We start from the raw sequence: 24,062 nt of genomic DNA on the forward strand, positions 1-24,062 counted from the left end.
TGGTTCTTGGTAAGTTGCCTTTTATCCCTCCTAAAAAGAATAAAGACACAACAGTCTTCTTTTAAAAGTAATAAGAAGTTTGCTCACGTTCAGTTCACAGTTGGATCCCTGAAGGCAGGCTTTAGCTTAGAGTTACAGAAAAGGGTTTGAATTCATCCCATATGGGAATGAGCCCATGTCCTGGTGGCTGAGAGCCAGCAGACAGCAAAATACATCAGTATCACAAGAGCATGGCATCAAGAAGAAGAAGAGTCAAAAGAGGGAGATGGCTGCGTGACCAGCCCCTTTTATGGGGTCTCCCAGGGTCATGTCCACCTACTGGTCACACACAGGGGAAGGAAGCTCCAGACTAGGTGTGACAGGAAGTCCTCCTGGCTGCAGTAACACCCCCCTGCATGCCCACTCTGGGTAAACAGAAAGTGTTGTACTTGACTGCTTATGTTACATCCCACACTTCCTAAAGCCTGGCTTAAGCCAGTGCCATGAAGGCTGGTGGAAGGGCATCAAATTGCCTTGCACAGGGCAGCATATTAGCAAGGCTGCTCGTGGGCAGAGTTTGCCAACTTGGCACCTGCCAGTGTATATGTGCCCCTAGAGGGCTTCCCTGATGTGCACAGGGTCCACCCCCTATCTATCTTCCACTGCAACTAGGCTTAAAACTAGCATTCTCTTGTAGGAAACAAGATAGGTTACAGTATGTGCTTGGTTGTGGTTTCCATGATAGCTTCTCTTGTTTACAAATGCACCAACAGGCCTCAAAAGGTTGGTTACTCCTACAATAGAGTTGCTTCTGAGCTCATGTCTACTGTGAGTTTTGAACTTGGGTGTTCCTCAGTTCATAAGTCATATTTTAGCTATGGAGCTTCACCAGCTCTTAAAGAAGCCATTCATTTTATATATTAGTGTCAGTGTTGCTGCCCTTGCCAGTTGATACAATTGGCCCCATCCCCAGAGACAACCTATCATCATCACCATTACCATATGAACAAATATCTTCTTTTTGGGTCCCCAAAGATGTTTCACTGGACCTCCTTAGTGTGGATCCTTTACCTCCACTGTCAGAGACAGTGGAATTGTAGAGTTGGAAGGGACCCCAAGGGTCATCTAGATCAAATGCCTGAAGTGCAAGAATCTCAGCCAACTCATACCTGACAGATGACCATCCAAGCAATTATCAATTACTGAGTATCACAAGTGGGAGAGGGCTATTGTGTACTTGCAGGCTTCCCATAGGCATCTGGTTGGCCACTGTAAAACAGGACGTTGGGCTAGATGTGCCTTTGGCAGAGATCTTCTTATGGAACCTCAATGCTACACCTCCATTTAGAAGAGAACACATTCCTCCATCTGCATCCAAGCCCCCAAGCTGTCAACAACCAGGTTCAGAGAATGAGGGCCAAGAAGTGGAACTGGGCAACACTGCAGTGGTGGCCCTGCATCTGGAGACCAAATCACTGCAGAGCCATCCTGGACTATACTATACCCCTTGCCGCTTTCTCTGCTTTGGAAATTGCGCAGTAAGTTTGTCATCATTTGCTCTACAAATGGCTTCAACTTCTCTTTTCATAGTAATAAATGTTGCTGTGGAAACCCCTCAAATGATTCTCATTCATTTTCACAGAAAATGATCTGATAATTTGGCAGCTAAAAAGACTTTTTAGTCATTAACCCTCTTAAGTAATTTAATGCTCTGGGTGCCTTACTACAGAAATGGCAGTGGGGAAGGTTGAACAACTTTGTGAAAGGGCAATGGGTCTGTATTTGTCTTAAATCATGTTGTGAGCAGAGGAGGAGGAATTTACACAGTGCAATCCTGCACTCAAAAGTAAGTCTCATGGAGTTCAATGAGGCTTTGTCCTAGATAAAGTGAGAATATGATGCTTTTACTCCTCATCCGCCATGCTCCCACCACTGATGTTTGAAGCCATGTACACATATCATTGCAAGGGCTTCCTTCCAACTCTACAACTCAGTGATTCCGTGTTTTGTATACTGAAAGCAAAATGCTGAACAGTAGAATCGTATGGGTGGAATTCACCTAGAGAGCCTCATCAGTGGAAGCCTTGCACAAGGAATTTTGCTTGTGCAATGGGGCTTCCCCCTCATGAATCCCCCACATCCCCTGCGATTGGCTTGGAGGGGGTCAGGAACACACACACACACACAACCCACCCAAAATAGTATTCAGGGGAAATAGAGGAGGATTGTTCTCTCTGGAAAGCTGGAAAGCTTGAACATTCAGAACATGCATAATAGTGCAGTGTTGAATTCCACCCTATGTATTTACTCAAAAAAATAACCCCATCTGTTTTCAATGTTTCTTGGGGTGGGTGGGAAAGGAGCAATTAAGAATTGCTAAGACATTGATACCACTTCTGAGATACAACCAGTTAGTTTAGACCTCCCAAAATCCTGGGCTAATTTTGGATGAGGAGAACTTTGGAAGTACCTCTAGAAAACCCCGCCAGCACATGTGAGCTTGGTTTGCTTTTTCAAAGGTCATATTTACATGATGTATGGCCTGCCCTTGGGGCATATGTGAAGAGCCACAATAGTGCTCTGTAAATTACAAGCCCATTTGAAGGAGTTCAAATCAATTTCTGCAATGCAATGGGCCGACCAACCACCAACACAAGCAGCTGCCTTGTTGAGTGTCTAGACTGCCTAATGCAGAACACACAGGCACAAAACAGGCGCACACCGGAAAAAACATATCCTCAGTTTAAATTGTGAGCAGAAAACCATTTTACAGGCCAACAGAGCTCACCTTTGAATACATCCACATACTGAAGGTGAGGCAAATTCATGTGATGAGCCAGATGCTATTGAACTTCAAAGCCATCACTGATCATTATTTGTTCACTAACATGGTGAAAATCTTTCCAAGTACTTGTGAGAGAGATCCTTTTAATCTTGCAGAAATATCTCACAACCCATGTACCGTCCATTTGTATCATCACCATCATCATCATTAGTAATAATAATAATAATAATAATAATAATAATAATACAACACCTTAACATTTGCTTCGCATGCCTTATATTTTCACTATCCTTATATAGTCCTGTAAATTAGGTTTGTATTATTAACCCTGCATTGCATATGGGGAATGAATAATAATGGCTTGCCTGAAATGGACAACAGCAGGGATGGGGAACCTGTGACCCTCCATGGGTTCTTGGACTGCTAGAATGGCCAATGGTCAAGGATTCTGGGAGTGTCAGTCCAACATGTTCCCCATCCGTGGCCAAGGTGTTCATCGCATCAGTGAGATTATTAATGGGTCACAGCTCCATGTGTTAGACAGCAATCCTATACACACTTAGCTGGGGAGAAGTCCCATTGATGACAATGAGACTTATATCTGAGACATGTGCACGGTTAGCCACTGCGTTATTGCTGTATAGTTGTCTATCACCTACCACATGCAGAGATCAACTTTAGAGGTACTGTTAGCCTATTCAGGTGTGTGAAGCTTTACTTTGGGAGAAGAAAAAGCTAGGGAGTAAATCCTACACATATCCAGAGTGGAGTCCCTAAGATGATTGGATGGCACCTCTATCTGGCAACTCCTGCAGTCAAGCTGCTGCAGAATGTATCGCTTGCTCTGCTTTCCTTCAGACCACATCAGTGAGGTCAAGGGGGGGGGGTCTTGTCATCTGGGCAGACCAGCACCTTTGAACATAATGCCCAGAATTGCCAACTCCTAGGGGCTGTGGTCCCTTTGGCTCCCCAAGGACCTTCCAAAAGTTGATGGGCATTGCCATTCAAATGGTGTGTGTGCACCGTCTTGTGATCAATTATGTGGGGCAGGGCTTACCTGCCCCACCATGTTGTATCCAAGTTGGCACCCCTGCCTGACCCCAGAGAGATGCTGCTAACACAGTGGTTTGACCTGACCCCCAGAGGCACACTCCATTGTTTCTCAGGACAGACAGATGCCAGCAACAACTCAGGTCTTCCAAGCCCCTCATGTGATGAGAAAGAACAAGGATGAGTATACCATCTATGCTGCCCATCACCTTCCATGCCACTCACAGAACTAGGCTTCTTCTGGGTTTGGTCCCCCTGTTTTTCCAGGGTTCTAAATCAAGGGTTGAACCTACATGAGGAGAGCAGGGTTCACACTGCTGAAATTTCCTTAGAAGCATGTGGAAGGTGACACAGACAGCAGTATGCCAAGATGGATCTATCCTCACTCTCCCATAATCTCCTACAATGTTTGAGGAATTTAGAATGCCTAAAAGGGGATTCTATATTCCATTAACTGCTACCCCCATTTTGTTTTTAGAGCAGTGGTGTCGATGGGTGAGATCTGTTAACACCGGCTAGGCAGTTATTGTTCTAATCAATAAATAATTCATTACCATATTTCTTTAGCAACTGTGTCTTGACCTAAGAGACTCTACAACCAGAGGCATCAGTAGCTTCCAGTCATTTTCATGACACAGAGACTGAAGAAATCAAATATCTCATGTAAATATTGCAATTTTTAAACCCTGCTGCTGGGAAGGAATATATTCTGAGAGACGTTACTCCACGTAATATCAAATTTGCTGTTTATACTATGCAATGACTATGTAAAAAACTAAAATGAAACAAACTAGCAACTTTATAGAGGGCAAACAATCAGATATCTAAAGTTCAGGAATGGAAAACCCATAGGGAATATTAGAACGAAGCACATGAGAGCACCGCTTGTACAACATTGAGTACACAAATCCTATAGTTGAGTTATGCCTCCTAGAAATATATGATATGGGCGACTCCTAAGTCCCCCTGTGGATCACAGAGATACAAATGCAGCAGGGGAGGCGATTGCAAACCAGGTGATGCCTTTGCACTCTCAGGAAGCTAGCAGCAGTAGAACTTTGATCATGTCAGGATGACATCAGATGGAGAGAGAAAACTCGATATATCTGGGTTTTGGAGTGAGAGGAGCAGCGCTTAGTTGGAATCCTGACTCACTGCATCCTGTAGCAAAATATCATTACACCTCTCTATCTATCTATGGAATTTTTATTATAGTGTTTTGAGTGGGGGGGGGGTTAAGCTGTGTGCCTGAGTTCCTTCTAATTCCTGGATCCAACAAGGATTCGAGTGCTGGAATAGCCAGGGAAGTTTCTTGTTAATGGTCTAATCATGGGTTGTTAAGGTAACAAAGGAAGTGGCTCTGCGCCAGAGAACAAATGAATGGACCACTCTCCTTCAACTGTCTGGTGGTTAAGACAAATGGCAGAGTTGCGGTGTGAGAGCTAAAATCTGGCAGAAACCAGAGAGAGAGATGTTTGACTTCTGCTTGAATCCAAGGCAGCTGCTTATGGGAGATGCAAGACCCTCTTAGAGTGTTAATGCTGTGAGCCCCTCCATCATGGGCTCAGGTTGTATATCTGTGTAAATAAACCATATATCCTAAAGACACCACAGTCTTTGCTGTCCATCACTCTAATGAAACTGAAGCCTGGGACCCCTAGAATCTCGCACTGCTCAGAGATTTGGGTGGCATGCAACGCTGTTATAAATTGTTTTGGGATCCTTTATGAGAAGCAATTCCTAAAATAAATAACAATGATGTTCTAAGGCCCTGTTCAGGAATTTGCTAACTGTGCCTGTGAATGGGCTGCAGGGCAGTGCTCTACCCTGACCTTCCTTCACTGAGTGAGCATCCTGCACAATCAGGCTTCCTGATCATAAAGGTAAAGGTAAAGGTACCCCTGACCATTAGGTTCAGTCACGGACGACTCTAGGGTTGCACGCTCATCTTGCTCTATAGGCTAAGGGAGCCGGCGTTTGTCTGCAGACGGCTTCCGGGTCATGTGGCCAGCATGACTAAACCATTTCTGGCGAACCAGAGCAGAACATGGAAATGCCATTTACCTTCCCGCTGGAGCAGTACCTATTTATCTACTTGCACTTTGATGTGCCTTTGAACTGCTAGATGGGCCGGAGCTGGGACCGAACAACGGGAGCTCACCCCGTCGCAGGGATTCAAATTTCCAACCTTCCAATCAGCAAGCCCTAGGCTCTGTGGTTTAGACCACAGCGCCACCCGCATTCTTGAGCATGGGGGTGACTAAATACATCTTGCAAAATGCAAGTCCCTGTTCAGACCTTCCCACTCAATGCTGGAAGACTGGGGGTGGAAGAGACTAGGTCAACACATGCTGTTGCTCCTTAGATACAATGAACGAATGCCTGGCAAGGGCATAACTCTACAGACAATCATGACACACTAGCAGGAGAATGTGAGTCTCTGCCAGGTCACTGATCTCATGCCTGCAGAAGCATGCACGGGGCTACATCACTTTGCCTCAGTATCTACAGAGGTTACCGGTATATTCGAGAAATGGGAACCTATAAATGTTAAGAGTTGAGGCAGCGAAGAGACAATAGCTAAGACTAATAACAGCAACAAAAAGAGAGATAATTAACATTTATCGCCTCAGAATCCTTTCTGCTGTTTTGCCTTGCGTTGCCAGGCACAAACACCCACTAGGAAGCACAAATTGGGCTGTTAGATGAAGTTGCTCACTTGATAAATCCTTGGCTTCCGCTAAACTTTGGGCTGTGATTGGGGGCACAGAGGAGACAAAACCTGCCCCAGAGATTGGGGTCACCAAAGCAGTAGAACAGATTTTTGCCCCCTCCCCTAAAGGCTGCTCATTTTACATACACACGTATACTCACAGTCATAATTATGAGTGGCTTATATATTTTGACTAGCTGCCAGCCAATAATAGATTTTTCTGCTACACAATTATTATTATTATTTTAAAATGACATCCACAAGCTCTTTTCTGCCCCCATCCCACCCAAGCAGTTTTAATTCAATCACCATTATTCAAACCTCAGCTTGGTAATTAAGCAAATTACTTCAAATGCGGTAATCTGATCTAAAATCTTTTTCTGCTAATCTGCAATGAAGTAAAATTTGATAAAAAACAAAGAGACTGGCAGGTCTCAGAACTCCGCACTGAGTACAGAAATTAACATCTTGGCACCTTTCAATGTAATGATGTTCCCGACTTCTTGAAAAGCCTACATTCATTTCCTCATAATGCAATATTTTTTCTCTGTGTTTCAGCTTAATTACTCCTTTGAAGGATCAAAGGCACATTTTATTAGTTTCATTTGGTGCCTACAATGTGTAAATGCAAAGAAGGATGATAAAACATGCGGCTACGTGAGGATGAAAACTTTAGGGCTTCATATGATGTTGGCAGAGGCATATTCCAATACCCGCTTTCGTTTCTTGATTTTCAGCAGAGTATGCTACTAAATGGAGTTTTCTTTTGGATAGACATATGTAGGATTTTGCTTCAAGTGACCCCCCCCTCCCGAGGCGGGGGTGAGGGCAGGAAGGAGCCATTTGATAACCTGCACTGATTATTGTCTATAATCATAAACTGTTGTTTATTCCAGGCAGAAACGATAACTTGCCTTTGGGTGAACATTTTCTACAGTTGCCAAATAGAGGTGGATTTAGGGGAGCAGGACTGCTTTGGTGGCACTAGGTGCGGAGCCTTGGGGGAGCCAGAAGGGAACATCATAAATAAAAGAAGAAGAAGAAGAAGAAGAAGAAGAAGAAGAAGAAGAAGAAGAAGAGTAGTAGTAGTAGTAGTAGTAGTAGTAGTAGTAGTAGTTTGGATTTGATATCCCGCTTTATCACTACCAAAGGAGTCTCAAAGCGGCTAACATTCTCCTTTCCCTTCCTCCCCCACAACAAACACTCTGTGAGGTGAGTGGAGCTGAGAGACTTCAAAGAAGTATGACTGGCCCAAGGTCACCCAGCAGCTGAGACGCGAACCTGGTTCCCCAGATTACGAGTCTAATGCTCTTAACCACTACACCACACTGGCTCTCAGGATTTAGAATGGAGTGTGAGAGGCAGAGGTGCCAAATTTTAGCATCACACAGGGTGCTGCTGAAATTTGAGATCCAGACACTAGCTCTCTAGACCTGACAACCTGGACAGGCTGACAAAGGGAGGAGTGTGTCCACCGCCCACAATAGCTGCGTTCCAAGTAATTTACCTGCTGCTTTGAAGGCAGTCTTTAGGAGAAGAAAGGGCTAAGGAGTAAGCTCTACACAAATCTGGAGTCCAGTTGTATGGTGTCTTGTACACCTCTTTCCAGCAAGCTCTGCCATCAAGCTGGTGCCAAATGTTTTGCTCCACTTTCCTTTGGACCACATCAGCAAGTCCTTGTCATCTGGGCAGCCCAGGACCTCCAGACACACTGCTCAGGCTTACACCCCTGGGAAGTCACTTTGGAACTGCTAAAGCAGGAAAAACAACACAGGAAGCAGCCACAGCAGGCGCTGTGATTCTCCAGTGGTTTAACTTCACCCCACCCAGAGGTGTACTCCATTGTATCTCGAGACAGACAGATGCCAACAAGTTCAGAAATTAGCAGCTTATATTTAGCCCAAAAGCAAATAGGTAGCCAATGTAGATTTTAAAATCATTTTTGAGTTATATATATAATAATGTAATAATAATTTATTATTTATACCCCGTCCATCTGGCTGGGTTTCCCCAGCCACTCTGGGTGGCTCCCAAACAAATATTAAAAACAAATACAGTGGTACATCTGGTTACGATCTTAATTTGTTCTGGAGGTCCATTCTTTACCTGAAACTGTTCTTAACTTTAGCCAATGGGGCCTCCCGCTGCTGCTGCACTGCGCAGCTGTGCAATTTCTGTTCTCATCCTGGGGCAAAGTTCTTAACCCAAGGTACTACTTCCGAGCGGAGTCTGTAACCTGAGGTGCTTGTAACCCAGGGTGTTTGTAACCCGAGGTACCACTGTACTGCATTAAACATTAAAAACATTTCCTAAACAGGGCTGCCTTCAGATGTCTTTTAAAAGTAGGATAGTTACTTATTTCCTTGACATCTGATGAGAGGGCGTTGACTCACTGCCCCAGTCAACACGCAATATCAACAGTCTATATGCAGCTGTATTCTGCAATAATTGTAGCTTTTGGACCATTTTAAGGGTAGTACTCATTTATTTAAATTCTCTCCATTTGTAACTCTACATTGCCTTTCTTAAGTGAAATAATCACATAGCCAAATCAGGGTGGCTGTATGGAATCCTGTTCATTACATCATTACTAACTGGGTGAAGCTATGGATGAGATTATTCCAGAAAGGAAAAGGGAGTAGCAAGTCAAGAGGAAAATGGTGCTAAATCAGTAATCAGGGAAAATTGTGGCGCTGCATTTGGGTGGAAAAGAGGAAAGAGTTGTTGTACCTTTATTAGTGGTGTGGAAGAGGGAATTTCAGGAGGTGAACCAGTATGCAAACTGAAATGCAGCTATTCTTCAAAACTTGACTCTAAATTTTTGTGATACAGCTGTCTACCAATAAACATGTCAAAAAATGTGTACATTAGCAGGAGATTCAAAGAAAAATGTGTGTATTCCAGAGAAATGCAGCAATCACAAGGTTCCCTTTGTATCTGTAGCATTTAGGAGCAGCCTGATCTGTTTTAGATGCATTCTTTGTCACTCTGATTAGATTCGCTATTCAGGAACGAATCTGATAATGCTAAACCGAAAAATCTTTTTTTGCCCCGACTGACAATAATGGTACATTCCTTATATCTGGGATGGTCCTCCTCTTCCATGGAGAACTCAACTTTGGGAGGGATACACATGGAGAGGTGAGGGAGGAAGAGGACACCTGCCTACCCAGCCAGATAAAAAATTGGCTCCCCCCTTTGCACATAAGTGGAGGAAATATGTAAGAAAAGGAACCCCTCAATAATGAAATTAAACTTCCCAAATTTTATATACGAGCATGGCATCTTCCAAAGCAATCCTTGAAATTATTGTTTTAACTTGATGAGGTTGATGAGAATTGTCCATTATAAATTCCTAACCACTCTCAAGGAACTAGTTTCTAGGGTTCTCTTGGGTGAAGAAATGTCCATTAATCCACTTTTACTTCACAGTGTAAACATCTTTAGTCATTACATAACAGCTCTTGAATAACATTCTATGATCCATGTAGGATTGAGATTACACATAAAAGTATGCTCAGTACGCTCAGCTATTTAATTTGCCACTTTGCAAAATGTGGGACAAAATATATTAGTGAGTTTATAAGTTAATTTCATCTTTTTTTCAATTCCATACCCAAAAATTAAAATTCTGTAAATTTTCAACCCATAGCTTTAAAGAGATAGTCCACCCATTCCAAAATGTACTAGCATTGCTGTTACTCTATATCTAGCACATTGCATATTATAAATTTCTTTTATCAGTGTGTTCCTTTGATGTATAATGAAGCTTTGAGCATATTCCTCCACCGGAAAAGCTGAATTAATGAATCACAAAATTACATAACCTGCACTGGAAACCTCCCCCCCCCTTAATATTTTCAGTAAAACATGCAAAATATCCCGCAGTTCTACATTTGCATTAAAATTTATTTTAGGCAATCTGTAAATCAGTGGCAACTCTACACGCAATATTGCAAATGGATGTTAACACACACACACACACACACACACACACACACACATTATTGACATATAACTAGCTGGTACAATGCAATATGGAAAGCATTTGTGCTGCATTTAAGATGCATCTTAATCGTGGTGTTACAGTTAGGGAAATCTACTTGATTTGGTGGGAACATGATTACTGAAAGAAAAATTGTTTTACCCCTCACCATCACAAAATTACTGATCATATGTCTGCTGCTCTAGAACAGCGTGCATGAATTATGGATGAATGGGGGGGTGGATCAGTCTCCTACAAAAGAATTTCTGTCGGCTTTCTGTCTTAATTATTGTTGCTGGCACCGCTCAACCCCGCAGGAAGCAGGATTTAACCCCAGCTGATCAGCCGATGTGGGGTGAGTCCAATCCTCCTTGGTTTGACTGGGTGTGTGAAAATCCTGCAGGGAGCTCCCAAATTGAGCTCCACCATTCAGAAAGCAGGATTTAACTCTGATAGGTGGGAGTGTGCGCGTGTTCAATCCTGCTTGGTGGACTGAGTGCCCATGTTCCTCTGCTCGACCTTGCAATATAAAGGAGGTGCCCAAACAATTTTTAAAAACAACCTCATCAATTGTGCGCTGTTTTCCAGCTTTTATACAGCACTGTTGTGAGCCCAATTGCTCAATTGAGTCACATTCCTGATCATAGATGAACACAAGAACTACAGCAATTTCTGCTTCTGCGTCCATTTGCAGGGGATTTCCCTGACACAGCTTGTTCTCAGATCACAAATAGATATTTAAAGGGGGAGGAATTCCTCAAGACTCCTTTGATTGTAAGAACATTCACATTTTCCAAACCTCTTCAGTGCCTCAGTTTCCTTCAGTTGCTACAGTGTTGTCATCCGCCTGCACAACCTGGGTTCTTACTCTTTTGATTTATTTCCAGAATTAGTCAGACTGGGAGGGGGGATCCCAACCACACAGGGATCAAGTAGTCAAATCAAATCAAAATGTTTATTCGGCTTTACGCCCATCATAAAGCACAACACACAAAACAAATCAAATAAAACAGTGGTCTCGTATAAGCCACAAATAATATAATACAATTCACAGCTCACAAGGACAAAGATTGGCAATTCAAAAGAAAAATTTAAGATTAAGATTAAAAATTTAAGCACTACACTAAAATCAATATCTGATGTCATTGTCGAAAATTCTTATAACTATCAATAATCAGCTAACATTCCATTCCGTCTCTTGTACGAGAGGACGGCTGTTAGGAATTTAGCAACCTGTAGGGTAATATAAGGATCCACATCTTGAAGAACCCAGGCAAGCTGTAGGTCTACTGGTTTGTCAGCCATAGGCTGGATTATGGAGTTAAGTATACTAGCACGAGCTGAACTGTACATAGGGCAAATAAACATAACATGATGTAGGGATTCAGATGTTTTCATTTCACAAGCACACATTGAAGGGACTTGGCCCTTAGTGAATCTGTGTCTCAGCACGTTTGTTGGAAAAACATTGAACCTAGCTCTAATGAAGGCATATCGGTGAGATGCAGCCATAAGCGATGTTAAGTAGGACGGAGCACGGTAGATAGGGGTTATGCCGAGATTTAACGGCGAACAGGCTCCACCACCAGCTAAGAAATTTTGGTATAGCTCAGGGATCAAGTAGTGAATGGGATGGCATCACTGTAATGCACAGCTAATCAACTTTGACTGTTTAATTGAGTTCTTTTGACCCCCATGACACTAAGTGAGAGACAGAAAAAATGGCTATGCAAGTAAATGTAAAAATATTTTCACAAGTTGTTTTTTTAAAAAAAGTCAAACTTTTTACCAAACTTTGGTAAAAATGTTTTTTAAAAAACCAAAACAATGAATACTTCTTCAGTCAGTTGTACAAGTTAAGAGCTGCTTTTACCTCTTCTTTTTTTAAAAAAAGTGAAAGCTTCCTTCCTTTACTCTGGAGATGAAGCTATGAGGAGACTCAGAACAACAAAGGAAAAGTATGTTTAATAAAGATAAGCCAAGTCGAAGAATCTGCAAAGTTGAGTGCAGAAAGTAATATTAGCTAATGGAGGCATGTTGAACTGTCCTTTAATAAAACATGGAATCTGTCATTGAGAAAGTCTTGACTTGCTTTGCCTGAGCCTGTCTTTCTTTCCATGGAAAATTGATGGATAAGGAGGGAATATTTTTAACTATGTATTTCAGATCTTCAAAGACAACTCATGAACATGACATTGCATTGTAAAATCCCTGGAACTATAGATTGGATTGCATTTTAGAATTTTCAAAGTGAAATTTAACCCATTTGAACTTTAAGAGGAGAAAACTTCAGGGCATATGGACTGTGCAGGAACTCACAGTGTGTGTGATGTCATATGTTATCTGGGCCATTCGCATGTACATTATTATTATTTGTTAAATTTGTTAGTTGCTTGATTTTGCCCAGGGCAACCCAAAGTGACTTACAAACCAGATAGACAATAAACCACACAGATACATTAAAACCAAGAGGAAAGAGAAATACATGAAAAAGGCCAAATATAGTTAAAGGCTAAAGGCCTGGTTATGGAGGAAGGTCTTTGCCTGACGCCTAAAGATGTGTAGTGAAGGTGAGCATTCAACAAATGGAGAACCACTGCAGAGAAGGCCCATTCTGGTGTTCCCTGCAGCTGTGACTGCCTCTTATCCGAGGACAAAGCAGCATAGGGATGGAATGTTGCATAATGGCCAGAGGGCATTCCTCACCACTTCTACAAAAATCCAGGCTGCTTGAAAGGCCGGATTCCACTAAATAATTGCTCTAGCGGAAGCCAGCTCAATGATTCCCACTTGTGCAATGGGGTTTCCACTTTCTTCTCACAGCCCCCTTTTGTCCCCTAAAGCCAGCTGGGGCAGGCAGAACCCCCAGAACAGCTAACAGGGGGAGGGTAGATTGTTCCGCCTGGCAAGAAGAAATGGTTATGCTGATGGAATGGTTGTATTAGCTTTATGTTGAATTCCACCGTTTGTTACCATCTGTGACCCAAATGCAGCAAGCGTCCTAGCTGTGGTTTCTGAGCTGCATTCCTGGGAGTTCCAATGTGAACAGTGGCGTAGCGTGGGTTGTCAGCACCCGGGGCAAGGCAAGTAATTTGTGCCCCCTAACCCGTGGATTTGCGCCCCCTAACCCGTGGTTCTGCGCCCCCTAACCCTAACCCCCAGATGTTGCGCCCGGTGTGGCTGGCCCCCCCTGCACCCCCCACGCTACGCCACTGAATGTGAAATGATCAGCAGTGATAGACAGCTTCCTTAAAATATAGCTTGCTATTAGGAGTGCCGAATTACTATTGGAAGAAAGAACCCGCCCAGTCAGGCTTGGAAAAAAGATTTTAAAACAAACAAACTTGGGCAATATCTTGGTTTATTCCAAGTCTGATTCTGAGCCCAATTTCAATCTCTGATGATGTCATAAGGAATGTAACAGGATCTGTTCTGTTCCTGAACACACCCCCACCCACATATGAGCTCACAGACAGTCAGAATTATACTAACATTACTATGGCAGTCATTGGTTCTCTTGACACTTGCCTGTCTTGGCATAAAAGAGCAAGCCAGGAAGGGCTGGCCAGGGGAGTGCAGACAGTCAAGACTGCCTCATTGGAGGAAGCTATAAACTCCTATAATCAATCTAAAAGTGGTGGAGAGGGTACATATTCTCTTTAAGGGGACCTACCTGGATTCTGAGGTTTTAGATAACTACCACCCATTATTGACTCTCTGCACTTGCCGAGCCAACCCTCCCCTGATTTGCCCTTTTTTATATAAGCAAACATTTTCCATTATCTTCCACCCTCAGCCTTATGATCTGTGGAGGAGACCCTACTCGTGCTTCTGCCTATGGCTGTGGTTTGCAATTCAGTGACCTGGGATAGGACCTTATTTTCTGTGGCACCCTGGTTGTAGAACCCTCTGCTGTTCAAAAGACCGTCCTTGTGTTACCAGGCATTTATCATCAGGGAATGATGTTACTGCTCCTTCAGAAAGTGAGCTGAGAATGTTCTGCTTTCTCTTGATTTTTAGTTGTGTGTGCGCACACTCTCTCTCTCTCTCTCTCTCTCACACACACACACACACACAGAAACAGACAATTGTAAGGAATACACACAATTGTGTGTATTTCTTACAATTTGCTGACCTGGGATCTCCTTGGGATGAAGGGTGGTTTAAAAACATAACAGAGGGATAGAACATATTAGAATATATGCTAATTCACCATGAATACATTGTGCATGGGTATTCTGAAGGCTGCGTATCTCTCATCCATAATGCACACAATTTCCCTCCTGTCTGTAATAGATAAGGATCTGCAGAGCTCCCTTGAGAAATGTCACTTACTGAAACTATTTTTGCTTCCCTTGAAATTCCTTGGAAGTCCCTTCATGAAGAATGAGGCTTTGAGGCTGCAGGAATTTGTTGCTCTGAAGATAAATGGGACTCACCTTCTCTGTATCAGAACCCACTTCTTTGCAGTGAAGCTGTTCCAGTGTCAGAATTGCTGCTGCTGCGAGGAAATCTCACAGAAGAGGCGGGACAGGGAGGAATAAATTGAGCACAAAAAAGGACACTCACCTTGGGGATACAAAAACTTTGACTGGGTGGTGTTCCAACATCATCAAGTGTTAGGGGAAGAAGTATTCTGAGATGCCTGGCCCTTGACTCTCAGCTTGCAAGTAAGGGCTTCAGCCAACCTGAGATTTATACATGTGCACACAGAAGATCCCATGTCCAATCCTTAATATTTCCAGTTAAAGAAGATCTGATTGCAGGACTGGGGTAGATCTGTACCTGAAACCTTTGAGAGCTGCTTCCAAAGTAGGCAACATTGAATCAGATGGACCAGTAGGCAACATTGAATCAGATGGACCAGTATTTTGACTCAGGGTGAGACAGTTTCATATGCTTGTTTCATTAGCCTTTTGTGACCTCACACACGGGTGTGTAGAGATGTGGTTGCCTAGGTAATATTTGTGTACCTTACTTATGGAGGTTTTCCCAGAAAAGGATTGAGCTGTTTGGTCCTCAGAGAATTCTGCTAAGTTACATTTTTCAAGAAGATAAAGTGTTTTCTATGTTTTGATCAGGAGCCTCAAGCATATCGCCGTAAGTAAGGTTAAGTGTATTAACACAATAGTTGTATGGAAAACTTCCCTTTGTAACTGCATGTGAAGACTCACAAATGTCACTAGATCTGTAGCTTGGGCTAAGATGATGATGATGATAACAATGTTGTTGTTGTGTTGTTGTTGTTGTTGTTAATACCCTCCTCATCTGATTGGGTTGCCCCAGCCACTCTGGGCAGCTTCCAGTTTATATATAAAAAAGTAAAACATTAAACCTTAAAAAGCTTCCCTATACAGGACTGCCTTCAGATGTCTCCTAAAGGTTATATAATTACTCCTCCTTTGATGGGAGGACATTCCACAGGGTGGGCAAAGCTACGGAGAAGGCCCTATACCTGGTTCACTTCTTGCAATGAGGGAACCACCAAATGTTATCTGAAAGGTAACTGCATTCTGATCCATCCACATCTAGGAGGTGTGGATCACACCAGTTTTGTATGAGTATTTGCTAGGGACAAATCCCTCAATGATCCCTAGTTCCCAAGCAGTCTCCCATCTGACTGGCCCGTACCCCTACCCATGATTGCCTATACTAGCTATGAGAACTAAAGCTCACTATTAGCTGAGAGTCTTCATCGCACATATCCTTCCATAGGAGGACTGCAAGTGAATCACTAATGGCCTGAGAAGTCACCAACCATGTTTGTCATGTGCTTAGCTGGACAAAGAACAGTGTCTTGGGCAATTTATTTGCATTGTATATTTGCAGGCTCTGAGGCACACCCATCAGTAGTTTAATTGGAAATGGACTTGACTCATTGTCTATCTTATGGCAGGCACATGGCTTTATAGAAACGCCTTGGCCAGTAACAATACAAATAAAATCAAAGGTAATTCTTATCAGTTACCCTGTTCAATAGTTTGTGACTGCCATTAGTTTTTATTACACAGAGAAGTCACTTTGGAAGACTGCCTATATATCTTGTAAATGTGAGGCAGTTCCTTGCCTTGCATGTTGATTTGGTGGCCTTGGTTGCTGTCTATTCTCATTGCTTCTTTCTTTCTTGGTCACTATGGTGTGTTACACAAATCAAGGGGCAGGTGCCTTTTGATTTTGTTTCCTAACTCCCCACTGCTCTGCTGGAAACCAAGGACTAAAATTCTAAATTAAAATTCTAAACCAAGCCTCATGAGGAACAGTTGAAGGAACTGGATATGTTTAGCCTGGAAAGGAGGAGACTGAGAAGAGATATGATAGCCATCTTCAGATATATCAAAGGCTGTCACAGGGAGGAGGGAACAAGCTTGTTTTCTCCTGTTCTGGAGGGTAGGGCTCAAGCCAATGGCTTTGACCTACAAGAAAGGAGATTCTGAATGAACGTCAAGAAGAACTTTTTGACAATAAGAGCTTTTTGGCAGTGGAACAGACTCCCTCAGGAGGTTGTGGACTCTCCTTTCTTGGAGGATATTAAGCAGAGGTTGGATGGCCTTCCGTCATGGATGCTGTAGCTGAGATACCTGCATTGCAGCGGGATCCCTTCTAACTCTACAATTTATGATACTATGATTCTATGAAATCTCCTGACTGATAAGGAAAGCACATGTTTTTAAGATATAAACCTTGATACATGTGGCATTTCCATTCACCAATCCTTTGGATTTGGCATGGGGCAGTGGCTGTCAAACCTTGGCTTTCAGGGAACACCTCTCATATTGACTTGTTAGCCAAGGAGTTCCTGTGCATCCATCACAGAAATGTGGATTCTGGGAGATGCTTCAGGGCACATTGCCATACATTGTTGAATGGGCCTCCCTGGGACCACATGTGGACTAAAAGTAGGCTCTCAACAACTGTACATAGGGGAAGATAAGAATTGGCATGGCAAGCTGGCACGAAGCTTGTCCTTTATTAATTTATTGCAAATTATGAATATCTTCCCCTCAAGAATTCCAAGATGATATAACAACAAAAACATACTGTATTGGCCTGAAAATAATAATAATAATAATAATAATAATAATAATAATAATAATAATAATAATAATAAATTTTATTTATATCCCGCCCTCCCCAGCCGAAGCCGGGCTCAGGGCGGCTAACAACAATCAAATAATCAAACAGTAAAATAGTTACACAATCTAAAAATATTTCATTATAAAAATTAATTAAATCAAATTGAAGGCAACCAATTAAGCAAAATTCTGTGCAGGTTGCCAGAGGAGGGAGTCAGGCTGCGCCCTGACCAAAGGCCTGGTGGAACAGCTCTGTCTTGCAGGCCCTGCGGAAAGATGTCAAGTCCCGCAGGGCCCTGGTCTCTTGTGACAGAGCATTCCACCAGATTGGAGCCGCAGCCGAGAAGGCCCTGGCTCTAGTTGAGGCCAGCCTAACCTCTCTGAGGCCTGGGACCTTCAAGATGTTTTTATTTGAAGACCGTAAGTTTCTCGCCTCACTCCCCCTCCCCCCCCAAAAAAAATTCTGACCATGAAAAGTTAAAGTGCAGCTTAAATTCGCGACCTTACAAAAATTGGCTTTTACAATATCGCTGCTGCAACAGACATACGATAAAATGGAACGGGTGTGAGTGCCTGCAGAATTTCAAGGGAGTGGCTTATATTCGGGTATTTTCTTTTTTTTAACCCCCCCCCCCAATTTAAAAGGTGTGGCTTATATTCAGGTATGTCTTATATTTGTTTGGTTGTGTATTTTTTGATGTTTTACTTATTGCATATGACTACTTTTGTTAGAGGGACGCGGGTGGCGCTGTGGGCTAAAGCCTCAGCGCCTAGGACTTGCCGATCGAAAGGTCGGCGGTTCGAATCCCCGCGGCGGGGTGCGCTCCCGCTGCTCGGTCCCAGCGCCTGCCAACCTAGCAGTTCGAAAGCACCCCCGGGGGCAAGTAGATAAATAGGTACCGCTTACCAGCGGGAAGGTAAACGGCGTTCCGTGTGCGGCTCTGGCTCGCCAGAGCAGCTTTGTCACGCTGGCCACGTGACCCGGAAGTGTCTCCGGACAGCGCTGGCCCCCGGCCTCTTAAGTGAGATGGGCGCACAAACCCCAGAGTCTGTCAAGACTGGCCCGTTCGGGCAGGGGTACCTTTACCTTTACCTTTTTACTTTTGTTAGGCTGTAATTGTATACTTTTTTCATGTTGTAAGCCGCCTTCAGCATGGATTGAACTATGGAAAGGCAGCATACATATGTATGCCGCCACATGAAAGGTCAAATTTTGCATGGAACAGACCACTTGGTGAGATAGTATCTGCAAGAGGCCTTATGCTGCAATGCAGGGTTTGGTTGAATGTTTGAGGCAGTATTTTAGGTATCCTGGTCCCAAGCTGTTGACAAAAATGTCCCGATGAGTAGGCAAGGCACATGTTTTTTCTTACTAATCTTCTCATCCAGAAGCACAAAACATTTCTGAGAAACACCAGGAACCCATAAAATACTATGACTATTTTCAATGGCTTTCCTAATGCACTTTCCCTCTTAAATAGTGATCTTCTTGTAGGGTTTCTTTCCAAGAAACAAACAAATAAAAGAAAGACAGGACCCCAGAAACCATTGCATTCGATTTGGCAATCTCAATCCACAAGAGAATGAGAGACAGAGCCTCATAATTCAGTTGACTCACATTTCCTGCCTATAAATGGCTCGGGCCAGACAATGGGATAAGGACAGGATTGTGGAGGGTGGGTCATTTCTTATCTGCTAAATGTAACATTGTTTAGCTCTGAGTTGATTCAGCTGATTCTGGGGAGCATACTATAATATGTGGTCTGAAGCATGGTTCTGATTCCCCTCGTCACCTGAACTAAATGGTATCTCTCCTGTAAAAGCACACCTTGCCTTTTAAGCAGGTTGTACATGCCACAATATAAATCGGGTCCTCCCTTAAAGAGGGCACGTATTGTAGTAAGACCTGGAAAACTGACACCCTGTGTTGTGGGTGGGTACAAGTGGTCAGCCACAACACCTGATTGGTAGGTCCCTCATAGCTGGGTACAATCTGGCCAATGGGACACAGTCCAAATGGTCTGAGGGACCTATTTATACCCACAGCTTCCTGTTTCAGCACGTGCATTCGGAACACCCACCCACCTCTCCCTACTGTTAGGGCTTTGTGTTTGACTTTACTATGCCGTCGTGTGTTGTCTGTCATTGGGACAGGGGCACAGCAGGAATTTTCCCTACTTGGCTGATTGGCTGTTGCCATTTGGGTTCATCTGCCGCGTAGCAAATCGTCACAACTTGTAAGGTTGCAGATAGGCTCTTGCTCAGGTGATAGGGATGGGAGAACGCTCTCACCATCCCTATGCGAAGGGAATTCTGTTAAAGGAATCCAGGGACTCAATGGTTTGGTCAACCCCTGACAGGGGGTTGTGCCCATGCCTGAGTCTAGGGGGACATTTGGGTGGCAGAGATAGCCTGTTCCCGGCTTTCTGCTTATCCAGGTGTTCACCCTTGGCTGACCTATGCTGGAACCAGAGCCTATGCAACCAGTCACTTTCTGTAATCAATAAAGTTGTGGCCTAAATTCTGCCAAAAGCAAACCAAAAATTTGAGTCAAGTGTGAATTTATTTAGGGGGCAGGTTTCTGGGTCTGAGTACCCAAATCAGATTCAAGAATATGTAACTCCAACAAGGTCTCCTTGTCTGCGCCACTATCACCTCTTTGTAGCATGGTCAGTTCGTGAAAACTCTTGCTTGACACACTTCCAAAACCTGTCTTTAAAATGAAAAGTTAATGCATTCTTAAAAGGTGGTGCTTCATATTTGGTTTCAGGCAGAACTCTCACTTTCTGCTTAGTGTCTTCCCTCTCCCCTTGCAAAAGATGCAGTTATTATCTTCCTTATTCAGTGAAAGAGGGGGAGGGAACTTTGTTTTTAAAGCTGGATTACCTTAAGGCTTTGAGGCATTATGAGGCAGCCATTGATTACGTTTGCATGTGTCCCTGCTTAAAATATGGCTGCCTTCTAGACCTCATAGCTTCCTGAAAGCCCCTGAGAAGAGAGGACCTCAAAGTGCAGACAACCCTGGAGGCTGTCTGTGGAGTGCCTTATATCTGGTGACAAAGGTTAAAACCAAATTGAAAGGAATTCCTTTTACCTTTTTATTTTTAAAAAATGTGTTGCTCTTAGGCCCCTCCACAGGCAGTCTCGGGCTGTCTACACTTTGTGGCCTTCTCAAATGCTTGCGGGAAATGCTGGCAGCCAGGAAGGCTGCAGAATACAGCACAAGAATTGTTTTTAAAATTCAGACAAGAATGCAGACACACAAAACTTAGTTACATCATAATGTTATGGAGACTTAAGGTAAATGTGAAATCTGTGCACCCCCTGAAATTTCCTCCCCAATAGCAATGGTATTTTCTTTTTGCCTCTTCTCCCTCATATATGGTCTAAAAGTGAAACATATTGGCACAGGCTTAGTTTTGCTCATGCAAATCCAGTAGCTGCATGGGCAATATACTCAGGGCTGCATGTCTGGCACACAATTCTCCAAGCTTGCTACTTGCCACAAAATCCCATTCCCTAAGAATCCCAGGTGCTTTGCTTGTTTATTGCTTTTTAAATATTCAGATTTTTGAAGATCTGTGAAGATATCCATGAAAGTGTAGGGACAGCACTTCCTGAATCTCAAATCTCAGTTCAATTGATAATAAAATTTCCTGTGACCTGAAGGCAGGGCTTCACCGCCTTGTATAAATCCATGTTCCCTTTCCACATGCCTATCAGCAAAATAGTAAAAATAACAAAATAAGTTGCACAAACTGAGAGCAAAGCATTTCCTTGATTTACACAATATGCATGCATCGCATAATTCACCTTTTGAATTGTTATAGTGCAGAGCACACACAACTTGCGTATAAGATATTTATTGTTTTGGTCATCCCCTGGGCTTTCAAAACTGATGACAACATGCACATGACCTTAAAGGCACTTACTTGGAAGAAAGGTCCAATGAGGGCAGGGTATACAATATCATCTTCGTGTTTCTTAAAGACACAATAAAAGAAACATATGAGAAACCTCTCAAGATACGCATCAGATACTGTCAAATTCTAATAGCTACTGTGTGTGTCAGCTATCAAGTAGTGTCAAATAGTTGAACACTACATAGGAGATATTGTTGAATACTGACTGCTGCTGTCTGACAGTTATCAGATACTGTGAAATGTTGGCTGCTAAATGTTGGGGACTGTTCAATACTATTATGGTTCTTCAGGTTCCTTTCAGTGTCGACTGCTACAGCAAAGTACTGATGTGGAATATATCAAATATCTACCCACTATTCTTACATCCATAGGACATTTGTTTTTTTGTTTTTCCCCCTAATTCTATTTATTCTTTTTAGATATATACATTTCATTGATTTTACAGTCATTTTGACATTTTAAAACTTGACTTCCTTCCCCCCCTTTCCGCAGTTCCTTAAAAATAATTTTTAATATCTTCTGCATCTCCAAATTAACTTATCTTACTCATTTATTTTTCTTCTTTAAATATATACTCTCATGTAACTGCAGGTTATTACAACAATCCTGCCAGTGTTTTTATCTGTTTACAATTTGCCTGTAAATATTCAATAAAGCATTTCCATTCTTTTATAAAAAGTTTGTTATCGTGATTCCTTATTCTTCCGGTAAGTTTCGCCATTTTTGCATATTCCATATTTTTTTGTATCCATTCTTCCTTTGTTGGGACTTCTTCTTCTTTCCATTTTGGGGCCAGTAACATTCTTGTCTCTGTGGTCGCATAGATGAATAAATTTCTATAGAGTTTTGGGAGTTCTATCCTTATAATTCCCATGAGAAAGGCTTCTGTTTCTGTTTTTGTTTTACAAACATTATTTTAAACACCCATAGAACATTTGAATAACATTTCTTATCAAAATTTTCAAGGTAGAATTTTGAGGAAATGTTTGGAGGGTCTTTAGCATTGATGGTTTTTTGTTATGCTGCATAGATGCAAGAGACCTTACTATACAACAATACAGCTTTCAAGGAGGACAGTGTTTCTTATGTTTGCACCTCTGCACCATTGTAGCACATGTTATAGAATGTGACTCCACCCCGCTGAAAATGCATTGTGTAGCCACAAGCTTTCCATGTGGAGGCCTATATACATAATTATTTCTCCCCCCTTCCAATAAAGGGTGGGTGGTACGAACTTTCTCATCTTATGGGATATTTGTGTTACTTTGTACTGGCAGAGTACAGGAGATGAGTGCAATGGCTGGTTAAAATAAATGCTTTCCAACTCTTAATTTGAGATTTGAGAGGGAGGGTGTGGTAGGTGTGGGGAATGACTGAGAATCACCTACCCGCTCTCCCACTCATGCAAACTTCTCCTGGATCAAAGAGCCTTCTGTCAGCAGAGGGACACAGTTGGATACAACCTTTACATTGTGCTACATTTGAGTTTCATTCTTCAATCCGAAATACTCTCCTCTGGGTGTATTCTGGGTGAGTTTCCAGGCATTGTGTAAGATGCTTTCATTCAGAGCTGGGTCTGGTGGCTAGGGATGGGAAAGGATAATTAGCATGCTATTTCCCATCCTGAGTCCTATGCTCATCTATCAGGGGAATGGCTGATTTCCTATTTATTGTGTCTCTCTGTATGGCATTGTTTCCTTCTCCAGGGGTTCCTCTGACCCTTCTGAGTGTCTCTTCAGTGGCTATGAGGGACTGCAACAGATAGCATCACTGGGAAAATCCCTTTGCATACTTGAATTACTGCATGCTGCCCATTCTATATCCTTTGCATATGAATTACTGTGCAAAGTCCAAGTGTCAGGGACTGTGCTGAGGAGGACTGCACTGAGGAGGAATGGTGGGAGCCACCCCCCTCCCCCTGGTCCTGCTCCTGGTCCTGAATCTTCCCAGGAGCAGGAGGACAGTATAGATTTGGAACAGTGGTTTGCAGAGGGGCATAGTTCAGAAGGCAGAAGCTGGGAAATACTGGATGGGGAACAGCTAGGAGAAGTGACATTGGAAGAGAGAGGGTTAACAGATTCACAGTCACTGGAGAGCATTCCTCCGATCTCCCCAAGGTCATGAGGAGCTCAGAAAGTTTCAGAACGGAAAGCACAGAGGGTACAAAATGTAGGAGTGAGCAGATTAAAAGGGACAGAGTGGGTGGGTGTAAGCTTAATTGGGAGCGCTACCATTCTGGGTGGACACTTTATTTTGTCCTTCACTGTGTTTATTAAAGAAACTACCTGGTAAGAATTCCTTTCATTTGATCTGCTCATTTATGACCACGGGGGAGGAGCCGATTCCCCAAAGCCTGACATTGGGCAATGTAGGCATTATTGAAATAAATACATTTTTGTCCCTGTGGGATCACAGATTGCATATGAATGTCCATCCAGATGCACATCTGCATCTCAATGAACATCTGGATCTAAGTCACCCATTGCCAGGCTCACTTATTTGGCAGAGTGTTGATACAGAGGAGGCCTGTTACTTCAGCTACCGACATTTTACC

At 42.9% G+C, this 24,062-nt stretch overlaps 1 long non-coding RNA gene across 2 annotated transcripts in view; it reads left to right on the plus strand.

Moving 5' to 3' along the window:
- Positions 1–15,485: 15,485 nt before the first annotated feature.
- The window catches only part of LOC309532316, a 32,336-nt gene continuing 23,759 nt past the window's right edge, over positions 15,486–24,062 (plus strand). For both annotated transcript variants that reach the window (XR_014219738.1, XR_014219739.1), the window contains exon 1: positions 15,486–15,612. This is a non-coding gene — a long non-coding RNA (uncharacterized lncRNA). The remainder of the gene's footprint in view (positions 15,613–24,062) is intronic.

This window comes from Podarcis vaucheri (genome assembly GCF_965113315.1).
Source record: "Podarcis vaucheri genome assembly, chromosome: 5".
In the NCBI taxonomy this organism is placed as follows: Eukaryota; Metazoa; Chordata; class Lepidosauria; order Squamata; family Lacertidae; genus Podarcis; species Podarcis vaucheri.